The 18,159-nt window shown below is 44.9% G+C and overlaps 1 long non-coding RNA gene across 1 annotated transcript in view; it reads right to left on the bottom strand.

Moving 5' to 3' along the window:
• Positions 1 to 928: 928 nt before the first annotated feature.
• Positions 929 to 18,159, bottom strand: part of LOC104846308 (uncharacterized) — a 97,309-nt gene continuing 80,078 nt past the window's right edge. Inside the window, exons 12-13 of the long non-coding RNA XR_010319838.1 lie at positions 10,558 to 10,747; positions 929 to 10,246 (exon numbers count right to left, since the gene is read on the bottom strand). This is a non-coding gene — a long non-coding RNA (uncharacterized LOC104846308). The remainder of the gene's footprint in view (positions 10,247 to 10,557; positions 10,748 to 18,159) is intronic.

The raw sequence follows: 18,159 nt of genomic DNA, 5'->3' as shown, positions 1-18,159 counted from the left end.
CTACATAGTTATGATAGTTTGAATATGTGTATAGGTATCTTTTATATTATAAAGGTCAATCCAGAAGTAAGTAGTTAGGTAAATTATCAGAGGTCCACATCCTGAGTTCCCTTGTTACACAACGTGGCTGATACCTGTCAGGCCACAAGGGAGAGATCTCTTCCCCATTTACAAGTCAATCAGGAGAGCTGATGATCCCCTGAAAGTCTGGTATTCCATTTGTGGTAGAGGAATCAGGCTTGGGAATACATTCCCAAATGTTCTCCCATAGTCACACAAGCATGGAGGAGCAGGGAAGATCAGTGACTATACAAGTCAAGTTGACTGCTGTGCTTCCCAAAGAAAAAGAGATTACCAGGAAGATACCTTTATATTTCAGAGCATCTGGTGTCTAAGATCTGATTCTTGGCAGCATCCATGACTTACAGGTGCATACTTTCCAAAACAGGAACAAAGTTAAAATTCATATCAAACTGGCATTTCGGAAAAGTGTAAGAAACTCAAGTTGGAATGTTCCCTGGTGGGCAGTCAGGCGCTGGGTGGCTGGAACTCTGTGAAAGGATGCAGTGCATTGCTTGAGGTCCAGTTAAGCTGGAGCACTGAGGATGCAGATAAGGACAGCTTTAGGTCGCCCGCCCACAGAACTCCTGGGTGGGGAGGAATTTCTCCTAGTCTGTAATTAAGGAAAATTTACACTCCTTTTCAGAGGCAAGGGCTTGTGAGACTGAGCATAACGTATGGGAGCTGGAGCTCCAAAAGTGGAGAAGATGGTGAAGTACCCTGATTTTAGAACAGTGACTATAGATTGGCTTTTTTTTTTTTTTTTTCTGATGGCAAAGGGCGGAGTGTGAGTTCCTGGGGGCTGACCACGCCTGTATGTCTGGTGCAATACTGCCATCAAGTGGCATTTGTTTCCAAAGCCCACAGCCCCACCATTGTTGATTTCTGGGGATAACTGGGATTAGGGGTACTTGGCATAACTAAATGCAGGGTCCTTCAAGTCCATAGCTTCCTGAGTCATGAGGAAATTGTTGTGTGAGGTGAGAGCCTACCCAAGAAGCTAGGGAGGTGGGCCAGGATGAGGCAGACAGCCATAGTGCCAGGCACCTTAGGCACAGGAAGCCTTTGGTAGCCGCCATGTCTGGGAGGGAGTAGTGCTAGCCTCTGGGAAGGCACCTCAGCACTGGGCTCTGGGCACTTTGCTTCGTAACCCTAACCCCAGGACCAGGAAGTGGGTCACCTTTGTGGGCCCAGGGCCACAAGAACATCCCTTAGCTACAAAGAAGCCCAGTGAAAGACCATGCCTGGCCCGCAACCCAGACCTCCTAACATCACACGCCCTACAGGGTTGTTATGAGTCGGAGTCAACTCAATGGCAATGGCTTTGGTTTATAGGGTTATTATGAGTAGGAATCAAGTCGAAGTTTGGGGTTTTTTTGTTTTTGTTTTTTTGGTATCCAGGAGATAAGGAGCCCTGGTAGCAAAATGGAAACCCTCGGGGCATAGTGGTTAAGTGTTCAGCTGCTAACCAAAAGGTCTACAGTTCGAATCCACCAGGCACTCCTTGGAAACCCTACAGGGGCAGTTCTACTCTGTCCTATAGGGTTGCTGTGAGTCGGAATCGACTCAATGGCAGTGGGTTTGGTTTTGGTAGCAAAACTGTTAAACACTTGGCTGCTAACCCAAAAGATCCGAGGTTTGAACCAACCAGCTGCTCTGTAGGAGAAAAGACTTGGCGATTAGCTCCTGTAAAGATTTCAGTCTAGGAAACTCTATAGGGCACTTCTACTCTGTGCTATAGGGTCACTGTAAATTGGAATTGAAGCAATGGCCCACATATCCAGAAGATACAGTGAGCAGGGCTGGAGACCATGCTCAGAAATCTTCCGCTTGATGGCAGTGTTGCTCCACAAATACCCAACACCCTTTCTCCAGTGCCTCTCCCTCCACCCTTTCCTGACTAAAAAACACCAAGGAGAGATCAAGAACCCTCCAGGCCTTCCAAACGGGGCTTGCTGCATTAGAATATTACGGGAAATGTTTGCTTCAAATATACATTTATGTATATTTAAATAAATATATGTATATGTGCACATATATATGCTCATCAGTATAGATATATGATTATAAGTATTTGCATACATACGTGCTTAACTGCCTCTTGCTACATCTATTTCTTTAGACTTCTAAGTCAATTGCGTGTTAACAGGTACCAGGTTTTTTGTGCATAGATATACAGGTCTTTTGGGTAGGATTTTAGCTTTCAGGGGAAATTGACTCATGGCTTAAGTTGGGATGAATATCTTGATTTCCTCTCTTATCACTGGTTCATTGGCTTTTCTAGACTCACTGAGCTACCTCATCCAGAGCAAGGACTAAGGAGCCCAGCCCCAGACAGGGAGTAGGTCATTGTGGCATCAGGAGTAATGTCCAGTGGCCCTAGCAGGTCAGAAGGCAGTGAGGGTGGACCCAGGTAGTAGGCTGTCATTCCCCATTTGGTGCCCAGTTTGGAGGTCCATGGGTCAGAAATACAGTCCAGTGGTTCCACAGGGCAGGTGACCTCCATGAGGGCCTTTTACAGACTCTACTGTACAACTCGAGTCTCTGGGTGACGCAAATGGTTAAGCCCTGTACACTTAGCTGGAAGGTTGGTGGTTAGAACCCACCTAGAAGCACCTAGTAAGACAGGCCTGGCGATCTGCCTTCAAAAGCTCACAGCCTTGAAAACCATATGGAGCAGCTGTACTCTGCACACATGGGGTCACCATGAGTCGGAATCAACTCAGTGGCAACTAACAATCTCAACTTTAAAACCCTATATGTGATACTGGTAAAGAGAGAGTTTCTTGGGTCAAGTAGACACATGAGACTTTGTGGGCAGCTCCTGTCTGGAGAAGAGAAGAGAGGGCAGAGGGAGTCAGAAGCGGGCCAAATGGACAGGAAAAGAGAGAGTGGAGGGAAGGAGTGTGCTGTCTCATTAGAGGGAGAGCAACTAGGAGTATATAGCAAGGTCTATATAAATTTTTGTATGAGAGGTTGACTTGATTTTAAACTTTCACTTAAAGCACAATAAAAATTAAAAATAGAAAAAAAAAAACCCTACGTAAAGGTTTGGCCACATCATATACTCACAATCTTCCTCACACCCTTATATACATACAAATACTCACACGGAGATTTTTACATGCATGTAGAGAGACAGAGAGATTATGATTTTCTAGGTGCTACTTTTGATACAGCCTCATCCCATTCAAAGAAAATATACTTTACCATTGTATTAGGACCACTTCTAATCCTGGTCCTATCTCTCCTTTCACCCCTCATCCCAACTTTCCTTATAGTGTGAAGCATGTTGAATTTTTTTCTTGTGATTCTTTTCTATGTTTAATGCTCTTGAAGGCAAATACAGATTCATGTTTGTATTTCACCTCTTCACCTACCCCAGAGGGTAGCATGAACAATATATTTTTCCTCTTCATCGCTTTCTCGGAATATACGGCCTGGCCTTTGCACGTGTCCAGAGAAAACATCCTGCTAAATAATTTTCACTTCCTTTCTCACCACTGCTTTGTGTTCCTCGGTGTGGAGATGGTTAAGGCCATAAGTTATTTATCCTGGCTTTACTCCTTCGATACTAGGTTTAGTATTTCCTTCCTTCCATTTTTCCTTCTATCCATCCTTCCCTCCGTTGCCCCCATCTCTCTGCCTTTTACTCTCTGTCCCTTTCTTTCTTTAATAGCATGCTCTGAGGCAGTATATTACCTCATGATAGTGTGTTTGCAGGTACATTTTACAATAAATGTCAACCTAGAGATTGAGTAGTTTGATGAAGTATAATTGGGACTCGCGCTACAAAAATACCTTTATCCCTCGAAAGACAATGAGGTTGATATCTGTGAGGCCACAGAAGAGACATCTGGTGCTGGTTCATCAGTGAATCAAAGGAGTGACCCCTCAAGGGTCTGGTATTCCATTTGTGGTGGATGAAACAGACTTGTGAATTTATTTACATGCGTTCTGGTATATTCACACGTGCACAGAGACAAGGAGGAAAAGACATAAAGGTCAAGGTGAAGACTGTACTGGCCACACGTAGAATATTTTGGGGGCAGGTACCTTCCGCTTTCACAGGAGCTGGTTCTGTAAGATTTGATCCACTGAAACACCACAAATTACATTAGTGTAATTTCCAAAAGGGGAACGGAGCTGAAATTCATATCGCAGTGTATTTTGAAACTGTTATTCTTATAGCTGATCTAGTAGCATTTTTAAAAAGCAATAAATCTATTTTTCTACTGAGTGAATAGCAGTATGTCGGCTGGGTGGTGTGTACACAGCTACCTTTGACCATCACTCTGGCAAACCGAAATGGAGTCCTGGGTGTCTGGGCATCTCAGTGCTGAGGAAACTGGACTAGAAGGAAAGACAGGACAGAGAATGCTGCTCATCTCTGGGTGGTGGAGTTATGGGTGAGTGGTCTTTTCTTCTATTCAGTCTCCTTGGAAAACCAGGTTGCATAGAACTGTTGATTCTATTTAAAAAAATACAGTAATTTCTGGTATTTGAGGAAACCTCACAAAGGAGAGGCTACCATAAAATGTCAAACAACTCAGGCCTTGTCAATTACTGGGGTAGACCTGACAAAACTAACAAACCATCGGGGACAGAAAAACAACTTGGGAAATCCCCTAAGTCATTTTTCCAGGAACCAAGGGCAAAAGGTCACACAAGGAAACTGATTATACCTGAGTAAGATAGCTCTACAAATCCAAAGAAGCCATAAGGTAGTGTTAAGAGAGGAAATCAAGGTATTCATCCCACTCAAGCCATAGCTGACTTCCTGGAAAAGCTAAAATCCTACCCAGGATGACCGTATATCTACACACGTGAATAAAAATCTGGGTACCTGTTAACATGGAATTCTGACCTAGAGGCTTATAGAAATAGATGTAGCAATAATTAAAGATAAACATGCATGTATACATGCACTCACAGTTTACTCATATAAATTATATATACATATATACACATACAAGGAGCCCTGGTGGCACAGTGGTTAAAGTGATCGACTGCTAACTTAAAGGTTGGTTCGAAACCACCTGCCACTCCATGGGAGAAAGATGTGTCAGTCTACTTCTGTAAAGATTTTACAGCCTTGGAAACCCTGTGGGGTCACTATGATAGCAGTGGGTTTCCTCTTACCTTTTTAAGGAGGTAAACCCAACTTGGAAGGCCTGGAGGACTCCTGGCCCTCCTTGATATTTTTTTAGCCAAGAAAGGGTGGAGGGAGAGACCACTGAGATGGGGTGTTCGGCATTTGTGGAGCAACACTGCCATCAAGTGGAGGCTTTTTGAGCATCGTCTCCAGCCTCTAATCGTATCTTGTGGTGTCGCCCATGATATGCACAGGGCAGGTTGGGGGCACGCAGAGGACTCGGTGCCCTAACCAGGCCACCTCCAGAGCTGATGCGAAAGCCACAGAGCCAGGCTCCCTGGCAAAGAAGCCCTAGGCTGCCAGGCCTGCCAGACTCAGGGAGCCACATGGGGTAGACTTGGTGGCTGGCCACAACGTTTGGAACAAACTAGAAATGTGTATTCCATACTAACTCTAAATGGTAACCGAAATCATCTTCACAAACAGGAAAAATGAGCTGAAGCTCACCTTGCCCAGACAAGGCAACCACCAAGACCCTAGCCTTGGCTTCCTCTGCGAGACTGACCTGGTACCCTGGCTGTCTGCCTTGTCCTGACCCCAGTCTCCTCAGCTTCCTAGGCAGGCCTCCACCTTGGTCTACACTTAGCTTCTGTCTCAGGGAGCTGTGGACATGAGGGATGGTGTCTTTCCTCCAATCCCAGGTCTCCCCTGGAAATAACATTGGTATGTGTATAGGCTTTGGGAACAACTTCCACTTGATGGCGGTGTTGCACCAGAAATGCTGGTGTACCCTTCCCTGGGACCTTGCCCTCCACCCTTAGCTATTGGGAAAAAAAAACCACCAACCAATGTCCAGCCTCCCTAAAGCATGGCGCCTCACTGTCTTGTTCACTTTTGGGGCTCCAGTACTGAACCTTGCAAACCCTTGCCTCTGTAGGCACACAAGGTTCCTCCTAACAAGGAGGAATGACTCCCCACTCAGGTGCCCTGTGGGTAGATGGACATAAAACCATTCCTAGCTGCATCCTTAGCACTCTAGCATGGCCAAAACCTCAAGAAATAGACTGCATACCTGCAGAGAGGTCATCCACCCAGCACCCCACTGCCCACTGGGAAGCATTCCAACTTGAGCTTTCTTACAGCTCACTGAAAAGCCAGTTTGATATCAGTTTCAATTTTGTTCTTTTGGAAAGCACACACCTATAATTCAGTTATGCTGCCTAAAATCATGTCTTAGAGAACCAAAACACCAAACCAAACCCATTGTCTTCGAGTCAATTCTGACTTATCTCGACCCTACAGGACAGAGTAGAATGGCCCCATAGGGTTTCCAAGGAGCGCCTGGTAGACTGGAACTGCCAAACTTTTAATTTGCAGCCAGACTCTTAACCACTTCACCACCAGGGGGACATTCCAACTTGAGCATTCTTACACCTCATCTGAAAGCCAGTTTGATATGAATTTCAATTTTATTCCTCTTTTGGAAAGCACACATCTTAGTTCAGGGGTGCTGCCAAGAATTAGATCTTAGAGAACCAGATCCTTTGAAATATAAAGATATCTTCCTGATAATCTCTTTCCTTTGGGAAGCACAACTGTCAACTTGACATGTATAGTCCCAGGTCTTTTCTGCCCCTCCGTGCCTGTGAGACTATGGGAGAACATATGGGAATGTAGTCCCAAGCCTGCGTCCTTCACCACAAATGGTAATTAATACCAGACCTTCAAGGGATCGTCAGCACCTTTGGCTCACTTCACACATTCACATTACCATAACTATGCTGAAATTCCATTCTGCATCAAAGCAAGGTACTAAATTTACTGAAGAAATAGAAGGAAATAAATAGAAAGGAAGCGGACAGACATGAAGAAAAAGGTAGGCAGTAAGGAGGGGAGGAAAGAAGGAAGGACCTCCAAAACCTGTGTCAAAGGAAAAGCCCAGGATGAATATGCTATGCGCCACCCCATCCCCACACAGGGGAATACTAAGCAGTGGATAGAAAGGAAGTAATAACTACCTGGCAGGAGGTTTTCTCCACACAGATGTGCAAATGCCAGAACGCATCTTTTGTGAAAGCAGCAAAATGCAGAAGAGTGTATTGCTCCTGATACCCTTTGGGATGTCAAAAAGAATAATTAAAATGTTATTATGGTTTTTCTTATCCATGAAAACAAATATTAAGTGTAAAAATTCCTGATGAAAAATTACTCCTGTCAGTGTTTTCTTTCCCCCACACAAGGTTGCTAATCTTTTATTTCCTGTTGGAAGCCAGGCTTACTTAAAGTTCAAGAGGTATCATGACTGCAGGTGGGTGGAGGGCCAGAGACCACCTTGTGACCTGGTATCAGTCAATTTCAGTGAAAGAGGGAAAGCAAAGTTCAGTCCATCATGTTAAGATTAGCCAATGGTTGATCTTCTATTCTCAGTTCTCTTCTCTTTGTAGCTGCATTGTAACTGGCCTACTTTGAGCCTTTGCTTTTTATTTGGAATCGGAATGGACTCCCTATACGCATATAAAACAACTGCTCAGAATAAACTTTAAGTTTCAATTTCTTTGAGTTTTGATTATTTTTAACAGTAGTCAGTTAAAAGGCAAAATGCAGACATGAGTCTGTATGTGCTTTCGTTTACATTAAAAACCAGAATCATAAACCAAAATAAATAAATAAATAAATAAACCTGGTTCTCATTATCAGGAGGGTTGGAACAAGGGGTGGACTTGAAAGTGGTACTACAATGGATGATTTCTTTGATGTGATGAGACTCTATCTACAGTGTCACCCCCATGGTAGTTAAAGACAAACAAAACTATATACATACACATGTGTGTAAGTGTGTAATGCAGCCAAACCTTCACATAGAGCTATGCAGTAGACTGTAAAACCAATGACCCTTGTGGTTGTCACCTGTCTATGTGGTGCCATTGGTGTCTCCTTGTGATTCATGGACCTACAACCTGGGGCACAAATGGGCAATGTCTACCTGGGATTCGTAAAGGTGAGCCAGGGCATTGACTTAACTGTCTTCTGACCTGCTATGGCCGCTGGTCATTACTGTTGATGCTACAATGACTGGCCTAATCTCTCTCTGGGCCTCAGCTCCTGAGCCCTTGCCCTGGGTAAGATGGTTCATGATTCCAGAAAAGGCAAAAAGGCAGTGATAACAGAGGAAATCAAGGTACTCATCCTTACTTAAGCCAAAAGTCAATTTCCTGTAAAACCTAAAATCCTGCCCAAGAAGACCTGTATATCTAACATGTGTCGACAAAAATCAGGGTACCTGTTAATATGGAATTCTGACTAGAGGTCTTATAGAAACAGATGTAGCAATAAAGACAAACATTCCATGTATGCATGTACTCATACTGGTATTTATAAATATATGTATCTCTGAGTGGCACGGTTTGTACTTGGCTACTAACCTGAAAGTTGGAGGCTAAACCCCACCCAGAAGCGTCTCAAAAGAAATGTCTTGCCATCAGCTTCCAGAAATATCATAGCCAAGAAAACCCTGTGGCACAGTTCTACCCTACAATACATGGAGTCACCAATGGTTGGAATCTACTAGATGACAATGTGGTTTGCTTTGGTTATCTTGTGGAGAAGGCCTATAATATGAACAAGGGTATGCTGGGGCAGAAAAAGGACTTCGGGGATGTAAAGGGCCACCTCCAGACAGGTATGAAAGGCCCAGGGCCAAGCTCCCAAAGAAGCCCAGGCTGCCATGCCTACCAAGCTGAAGGAGCTACGAGGGGGGTGGCCTAGGTGGCAGCCATGTTAGGGAGAAACTGGAAATGTATATTCCATCCTAACTCTAAATGGTAACTGAAATCACAGGCAGAAAAAATGAACTGAAACTCCATAGGAGCTTGTGCTAGTCCCGCCCAAACATGGCAGCCACCTAGGCCCAAACTTTGACTTCCTGTGCGCAGCTGGCCTGGGACCCTCGCTGTCCGCCTCATACTGACCCCTGTCTCCACAGCTTCCTGGGCAGGTCTTCACCTTGGTGTGCACTTGCCCCATGCCTTGGGAGCTCTAGAAACATCGCAGGACTCTGTCCTACGTCCTTTTCAGACACCCTGACTTTCCTCACAACCCAGGCCTCCCCAGGAAGCAACCGTGCATTTGACAAACAATTTACGCTTGATGGCAGTATTGCACCAGAAATACCAGCGTGCCCTTTATGGAGGACTTCTCCCTCTGCCCTTAGAATTGGAAAAAAAAATGCTAACCAGTGTCCAACCCTCCTATGGCGTGGCACCTCACCATCTTGTCCACTTTTGGGGGGCTCCAGCTCTCACATCTTCTGAGTCTCGCAATCTCTCACTTCTGTAGGGGGGTGCTAGGTTTCCTTCCTTCCTGGATAAACAAATTACTCCCCACCCAGGCACCCTTGGGTGGGCAGACCTAAAGTTATCCAGCAGCCCACTGCCCACTGGGGAAGATCCCAACTTAAGCTTTCTTATACCTCACGGAAAACCCAGTTTGATACCAATTTCAATTTTGTTCCTCTTTTGGAAAGTACACACTTATAATTCAGGGGTTCTGCCAAGAATCAGATCTTAGAGAAGCAGATGTTCTGAAATATAAAGATATCTTCCTGATAATCTCTTGCCTTTGGGAAGCACAATCATCAACTTGATGTACATAGTCCCAGATTTTTCCTGCTCCTGGAAGACAGGAATCATACCTCCTCAAGCCATCACATTTTCAGATTGGTTTGTGAACAGACAGACTTAGAAAGTGCAAAGATTTTTGTGTCACTTTTCCCCCTAAGCCCCTCCCAATCCTCCTTGGCCCCCATAATATTCTAGCAAGAGCTTGTTAGCCATGTCCATACCAGCCTGGCTGAGGGCCCTGGCCCAGTGTGTTCAACCCAAGAGTGATCAGGAAAATATGGGAGAAACAAGTAGGGAGGGCTCAACTCAGAGATGAAGGCAAAGGCCTTCAATAACTGTTTCTTCTCCAATAGTCTCTCCCCATTGGAAGCTGAGATTGTTTCTTCCCATTGGCAAGGTGGGCAGCCAAATGGTCTTCTCTCAGTGAGACGGCCTCTGAACGCTCCAGGTTACAAGAGCTTTCCTCTCTCCCCTGCAATGAAGGGCACAGACCTCTCATTCCCTGTACCTCTACCCTAGGGCGTGCTCAGATCATCCCCATGGCCCTCCACGCCTTTTGAACATGGAGTTACACGATCAGGATGTCTCTCGAGATCCTTCTCTACCATGCTGGAAAGCCACTTAATAGTCTCCCAGTATTACTATGTTATATGAGTCAATGCTGGAAATTCTCCTTCCTGAGGTTTGTTCAAATACCAGAAATTACTGTGGTTCTTTAATAAAATTAACAATCCTATGCCATCTGGTTTTGAAAGGACAATGAATACAAAGAAAAGCGCTTACCTATAAATCCAGTCCCTAGAGATGAGCAGTGCTCTCTCTCCTGTCTTTCTTTCCAGTCCAGTTTCCTCTGCACAGAGTTACCCAGGCACCCAGGACTACATTTTGGTTTGTGAGCATGATGGTCAAAGGAGGCCACGTACACTCAACTCACAGGGATATTATACGCTCTGCTGAAAGAGATTTGCTGCACCTGTAAGAATGATAACAATTTCTGAATAAATTATGATACGAATTTCAACCGCTTCCTCTTGGAAATTATATATACATAAATTCAGGGATGTTTCAATGAATTGGATCTTACAGGACCAAACCAAAACCACACCAACTGCCATCAAGTCGATTCCGACTCACAGCAACCCTACAGGACAGAGCAGAACCGTCCCATGAGGCTTCCAAGGCTGTAGATCTCGTGTGGAAGCAGACTGCCACATCTTTCTCCCATGGAGTGGCTTGTGGGTTCAAACCTTTCTGTTAGCAACCAAGTGCTTTAACCACTATACCACCTAGGCTCCTTCTTACAGGACCAGCTCCTGTGAAATCTGAAGGTATCTGTCCCCAAAATACTTTTTGTGTGGCAAGTACAATCATGTCAGAAGACAGCGAGGTTGAAGCCCTAGCTCACCTTCAGGAATCCCAGGTGGACCCTGCCCATTTGGTGTCCCAGGGTGGAGAACCATGGGTCAGAAGGAATCCTCCATGGTACCACACAGGCAGGTGACCTCTGAGGGGGCCATTTGCTTTACAGTCTCTACTATAAAACTCCACATGAAGGTGTGACTACATGATACACTCACACCCTCACATTACATATATACACACACACACAAACATACATATAGTTTTGTTTGTCTTTACCTGCCATGGAGGTGCCACCAAGGATAGAGCCTGGTCCCGTTCAGAGAAAACATCCATTATCATTGTTTCAGGACCACTTCCAAGCCTGGTCCTCTCCCTTCCACCCCTCCTCCCAACCCTCTTTATATTGGGAAACAGGTTTAATTTTTCCATGTGTATGACTCAGCCTTCAATAGGGTTTACAAGGTGATCCAAACCCTAAACACGGATCATGGACTCCAATGCCAACAGTTTGCACTTCCATGGGAGCATGGCTACATGGGAGAGAAGCCTGTGTGGGGGGATGAAGGGTGCTCTAGTTTCACCTCAGTAGTAATGATGAACTAGACTAATAATTCACCCAATCATGTCTGTATGGGCAAAGTGGAAACCTAGTGGTTTGGGCTTGTACTTTAGAAATGGAAACTGGCTGCATACTATCTTTAGGAGACAGGTAGAAATCTTTGACTTTTGAAAGGATGCATGCTGGGTAGGTTGGGTGAACATGGAAACACAACCAAGAAGAAACCAGGTCCTTCTCACTTGCTTTCATCTGCATGTAGAGAAATCGATTTGTCTATCCCAAGGTGGAGGTTTTCTGATATTGTTTCTTTCAGGTCTGAACCATGTCAATTTTCCAGAGACATACTTAGTTCCATGAAGACATTTTCCTTGGCATTCAGAGTTAGGGAAGAATACCACACTTCCCCGCTTCTCTCAAACATGGCGGCCACCGAGGCCACAACCCCACAGATCTCTGAGCCAGGCAGGCCCGGTAGCCTGGGATTTGTTTGTAGGGGACGATGTCTCTGGCCTTCTTGTCCGCTGTGGAGGTTGTCCAGTCAGGCCCCAGAGTCCTTTGAAGACCCCCCCCCCAGCCCACCTATCCTCTTATCACAAACAACTTGAGTGACTCGAGACCATGCTGTAAAAACTTCCGCTTGATGGCAATGTTGCTCCACAAGAGCCTTCCACCTCCTCCCCATGGCCTCTGCCTCCGCCCTTTTCTGACTGAAAAAAGCCAACAAAAACCCAGAACTATCCAGGCCTTTCAAGTGGGGTTTACTGCATTGGAGCTGTAGGGGAAATGTTTTCTCATCCTTTCCAGCTCTTAGTATTGTGTGTGTGTGTGTGTGTGTCTTTGTGTGTCTGTGTGTGTGTATAACCAAATAAACCCCTTTCCATCGAGTTGATTCCATCTTTTAGAGGCTTAAGAGACTCCACGTGTTAGAGATTAGTTTTGATCCACAGGGTTTTTGTAGCTATAATCTTTATTGAAGGAGCCCTGATAGTGTAGTGGTTAACTGCTCAGCTACTAACCGAAAGGTCCACGGTTCAAATCCACTAGCTGCTCCCCTGGAGAAAGATGTAACAGTCTGCTTCTGTAAAGATTACAGCTTCGGAAACCCTATGGGGCAGTTCTACTCTCCCCTACAGGGCTGCTATGAGTCAGAATCTACTCAAAGGTAATAGGTTTGGAATCTTTATTAAAGCAGATTGCTAGGCCTTTCTTCCACAGGGTCACTGGGTGGATTGGAACCACGAACCTTTTGGTTAGCAGTTGAGTGCAAACCATTTGCATCACACAGGGAAATATACATGAGTATCAGTATATAAGTGCGTGTTTACCTTTACCTATTGTCTATTTCTATAAGCTCCTATGTCAAAAGTCCATGTTAATAGGTACCCAGATTTTTGTTCACATGTGTAGGTTTACAAGTCTTAATTGGGGTAGAATTTTAGCTTTCACAGGAAGTTCACTCCTGGCTTGACTCAAGATGAGTATCTCAATTCCTCCATTGTCATTGCCTCATTGGTTTTTCTGGATTCATGAGCTACCTCATCAGGGCAAGGATTCAGTAGCCCGTGCCCAGAGAGTACGCCACTGTGGCATCAGGAGTCATGACCAGTGACCATGGTAGGTCAGCAGACACTCAGAATCCAGAAAGTGTGGCCAATATCTAGAATCTGGAGGGAAGGGCTATTGTGTGAATGGTCTCAGAGAACAGAGGATTTTCAAGCCTTGAGGGCTAATGTAATGTGTTCTGCTCACTTGCTTGGTGCCTGCTATGCCTTTTTTCCTTCCAACTTCTCCCATTTGTAATGGAAATGTCTAGTTTATGCCTGCCTGTTGCACCATTGTACCTTTGGAAGCAGATAACTTATATTCTAGATTTTACAGATAGAGGAATTTTTGGATTTTGGACTTGGAGTTGAATTAAGACCTTTGCTATGATATGACGTGGTGAATGTGTTTTACATGTGGGAAGGACACGAATTTTGGGGGGCCAAAAGCTGGAATGTCATGGATTGAATTGTGTCCCCCCCCAAATATCTGTCAACTTAGCTAGGTCATAATTCCCAGTATTGTATGACTGTATACCATTTTGTCATCTGATGTGATTTCCCCGTGTTGTAAATCCCAGCACTGTGATGTTAATGAGATGGATTAGTGGCAGGTATACTGATATGAGATCTACAAGATTAGGCAGTGTCTTAAGCCAATCTCTTTTGAGACATAAAAGAAGGGAGCAGAGAGACATGGGGGGACCTCACAGCACCAAGAAAGCAGTGCTGGGAGCAGAGCGCATCCTTTGGACCTGTGGTTCCTGCAAGGAGAAGCTCCTAGTCCGGGGGGAAGATTGATAACGAGGACCTTCCTCCAGAGTCCACAGAGAAAGCCTCCCCCTGGAGCTGACGCCCTGAATTTGAACTTCTGGCCTACACTGTGAGAGAATAAACTTCTGTTTGTTAAAGTCATCCACTTGTGGTATTTCTGTTACAGCAGCACTAGAAGACTAAGACACTGACCATGGACTCCAATGCAAACACTGCATACTTCCATGGGAGCATGGCTAGAAAGGAGATAAGCTTGTGTACTTCTCTGTCTGGGTATGGAGGGTGCTATAGTTTATGCTCCCGATTAATGATCACTAGCCTAGTAATGTCACCAGATGATGTCTGTATGTGCAATATGTTGTTCTGTAGAAATGGAGACTGTGTCTACACAGTTCCTTAGGCGCTTGCTTTAAATCTTTGACTTTTGAAAGAATGCATGCTGATAGGCTGGCTGAATATGGAAATCCATTCAGAAAGAAACCAGGTCCTTCTCACATTTCATCTACATGAGAGAAATGGATTTAACTTGAGGATCCAAGGTTGAGATTATTTGGTAGTTTCTGTTTCAGGTTTTCACCTTGCCAAATTTCTGGAGATATTTTCTTTTGGCATTCAGAGTTGGGAAAGATACCTTATCTCGTTTCTCCTAAACATGGCAACCACCAAGGCCACGTCCTGTGGCTCCTTGAGCCTAGCTCACCTGGCAGCCTGGGGTTTATTTTTTGGGGATCCTGGCTCTGTGGCTTTCACACCAGGTCTGGACGTGGCCCAGTCTAGCCCCAGAGTCCTCAGAGTGCCCCCAATATACTTTTTCTCATATCACCAGCTTTACTCAAGATATAACTAGAGGGGCTCGGGATCATGCTCAAAAAGGGTCCACTTGACGGCACTGTTGATTCACAAGTGCCAGCCACCCCATCCTCCTTGCCTCTCCCCCTCTGCCTTTTCTTGACTGAAAAAGCCAACCAAGGCACAGAAGCCATCTAGGCCTTCCAAGTGAGGTTTACTATGTTGGAGAATTAGGGGAGCTGTTTTATCTTTCTTTCTGGCTTTTTGCTTTGAATGTGTGTGTGTGTGATTATGTATATATGAGTGTATGTACACATGCATGTTTATCTATTGTTACATCTATTTCTATAAGACTTCTAAATCAGAATTCTATGTTAATATTTGCCCAGATTTTTGTTCACATGTATAGATGTACAGGTCTTCATGGGTAGGATTTTCACTTTCACTCCTTGCATATGTCAGGAGGAATATCTTGATTTCTCTCTTATCTCCTAGAGGGCCATTTGTTTTATAGTCTCTACTGCAAAGCTCTACGTGAAATGTTGGCGGCATCAAAAACCCCATACACTGACATCCCCACATATACACACATACATACACACACACACACACAAAAATTTGTTTTGTCTTTAACTGCTATAGACTTACCACTGTAGATAAAACCTCATCCCATTCAAAGTTAACATCCATTACAATCGTACTAGGACCAATCCAAGCCTGTTCTGCTCTCTTCCATCCCTTGTCCCAACCCTCCTTATAGTGGAAAACGCTTTCCCCAGAGGGTAGCATGAGCAATACACTCTTCTGTTTTTGCTGCTTTCACAAAATACATGTCCTGGCCCTTGCACAACTGTATAAAGAGACATACTGCTGGATACTTTCAATTTCCTTTCTAACCACTGCTTCGTGTTTCCATATTTGGAGGTGGGTGGGGAATAAGTTATTTATCCTGGGCTTCTCCTTTGACACTAGGTCTAGGATGTCCTTCCTTCCTACCAGGGCCCTGAAGGTGCAGTGGTTAAGTGTTTGGCTGCTAACAAAAAGGCTGGCAGTTTGAATCCACCAGCCGCTCCTTGGAAACTCTATGAGGCAGTTCTACTCTGTTCTACAGTGTCACTATGAGTCAGAATTGACTCGACAGCAATAGGTTTGGTCCTTCTTACTGTCCTTTCTTCCTTCCATCCTTTCTTCCATTCGCCTTCCCCTCCCATCTGTCTGTCTCTTTCCATTTTCGTATTTTTCTTTCTTTATAACATGCTTGAGGGATTGTATTACCTCACGATAATGTGTGTGTGCAGGTATATTTTATAACAAGTTTCATGTCAGAAGACATGGCCTACTCTCTCTCTGGGGCCTAGCTCCTTCGCTCTTGCCCTGGATGAGGTAGCATATGTGTCCAGGAAAGCCAATGAGACAATGATAAAAGGAAAAAACGAAGGTACTCATCCTGACTCAAGCCAGGAGTCAATTTCCTGTGAAATCTAAAATCCTACCCAAGAAGACCTACATATCTACATATATGAATATCTGGGTACTTATTAACATGGAATTCTGACTAGAGGTCTTACAGAAAAACATGCATGTAGTACATGTATAAAAAAAATTTTTTTTTTATACATGTACTCATACTGGTATTTATAAATATGTTATCTCCCGAGTGGTACAGTTTGTACTCAGCTGCTAACCTAAAAGTTGGAAGTTCAACTTCAAAGCCACCCAGAGACACCTTGAAAGAAATGCCTGGCCATCTGCTTCCATAAAGATTATAACCAAGAAAACCCTGTGGGGCAGTTCTACTCTATAAGACATGGAGTCACCATGAGTTGGAATCTACCAGATGGCAACATGGGTGCTTTTGTTTTTGGTGTATCTTGTGGAGAAGGCCTATGATGTGAACAAGGGTCTGTTGGGGGCAGTCAGAGGACTCTGGGGACTTAATGGGCCCCCTCCAGAGCAGGTGCGAAAGGCCCATGGTGAAGCTCCCAAAGCCTAGGCTGCCATGCCTACCAACGTCAAAGAGCTGTGAGGGAGTGGCCTAGGTGGCAGCCATGTTTGGGAGAAACCAGAAACATATATTCTGTCCTTACTCTAACTGGAAACAAAATGTCCTCAAGGACAGAAATACTGTGCTGAAGGTCCATTCGAGTGGATTCTACTAGTCCCACCTAGACATGGCAGCCACCAAGGCACAAACCTGGATTTCCTGAGTGCGACCTACCTTGTACCCTGTCTGTCTGCTTAGTCCTGACCCCAGTTTCCACAGCTTCCTGGGCAGGCCTTCACCTTGGTCTGTACTTACCCCATGCAGAAAGGAGCTGTAGATACGCTGGACTCTGTCTTTCCTCCTGACTGGGCCCTGACTTTCCTCCAAACCCAAGTCTCCTTACGAAGCAACGGTAGTGGGGTGATGGATTTCACAAACTATTTCCGCTTGATGGCAGTATTGCACCAGAAATGCCAGCAATCGCCTCACCCTCCACCCTTTGGTATCAAAAAAAACTGCCAACCAGCACTAGGTCCCCCTAAAACACAGTGCCCCCGCCATGTTGTCCACTTTTGGACACAGGCTCCCACAACTTCTACACGTTATTGCAAGCCCTTACCACTGTACGGGGGACATTAGCTTTTCTTCCTTCCTGAGAAGGAGGAATTACTACATACCAAATACCCTGTGGGTGGACAGACCTAAAGCCATCCATATCTGCAACCTTAGCACTCCAGCTTGGCCGAAACCTCAAGAAATAGATTGCACACACATATATACACACAAGGTATCCATAAACCGTTGCCATCCAGTCAGTTTTGATTCACAGCAACCCTATAGGACAGAGTAGAACTGCCCCATAGCGTTTCCAAGGAGCTGCTTGTGGATTCCAATTGCGGACCTTTTGATTTGCAGCCATAACGCTTAACCACTGCGCCACCAGGGCTCCTAAAATAGGTATGCACATACAAGCAAAAAGCCAGAAAAAGAAGAGAAAGTCCTTCCTCAACATCCCACGCAGTAAACTCCACTTGGAAAACCTAGAGGGTTCTTGGCCCATCACTGGTGTTTTTAAGTCAGGAAAGGGCAGAGGGAGAGGCCATGGGACAAGGGAGGCTGGCATTTGTGGTGCAACACTGTCATCAAGCGGAAGCTTTCTGAGCATGGCATACAGCCTCTCTAGCTGTACCTTGTGGCTGTAGTTGGATATTTCATGTGACAGAGTAAAACTGCCCCATAGGGTTTTCTAGGCTGTAATCTTTACAGAAGCAAACTGCCAGGTCTTTCTATCCCAGAAATACTGGGTGAGTTCAAACGTCCAACCTTTTGGTTAGCAGCCTAGCGGTCAACCATTGCATTACCAGGTCTCCTTCATC

This window comes from Loxodonta africana, chromosome X (genome assembly GCF_030014295.1).
Source record: "Loxodonta africana isolate mLoxAfr1 chromosome X, mLoxAfr1.hap2, whole genome shotgun sequence".
Classification (NCBI taxonomy): Eukaryota; Metazoa; Chordata; class Mammalia; order Proboscidea; family Elephantidae; genus Loxodonta; species Loxodonta africana.
This window is presented reverse-complemented; position numbering and strand designations above follow the sequence as displayed.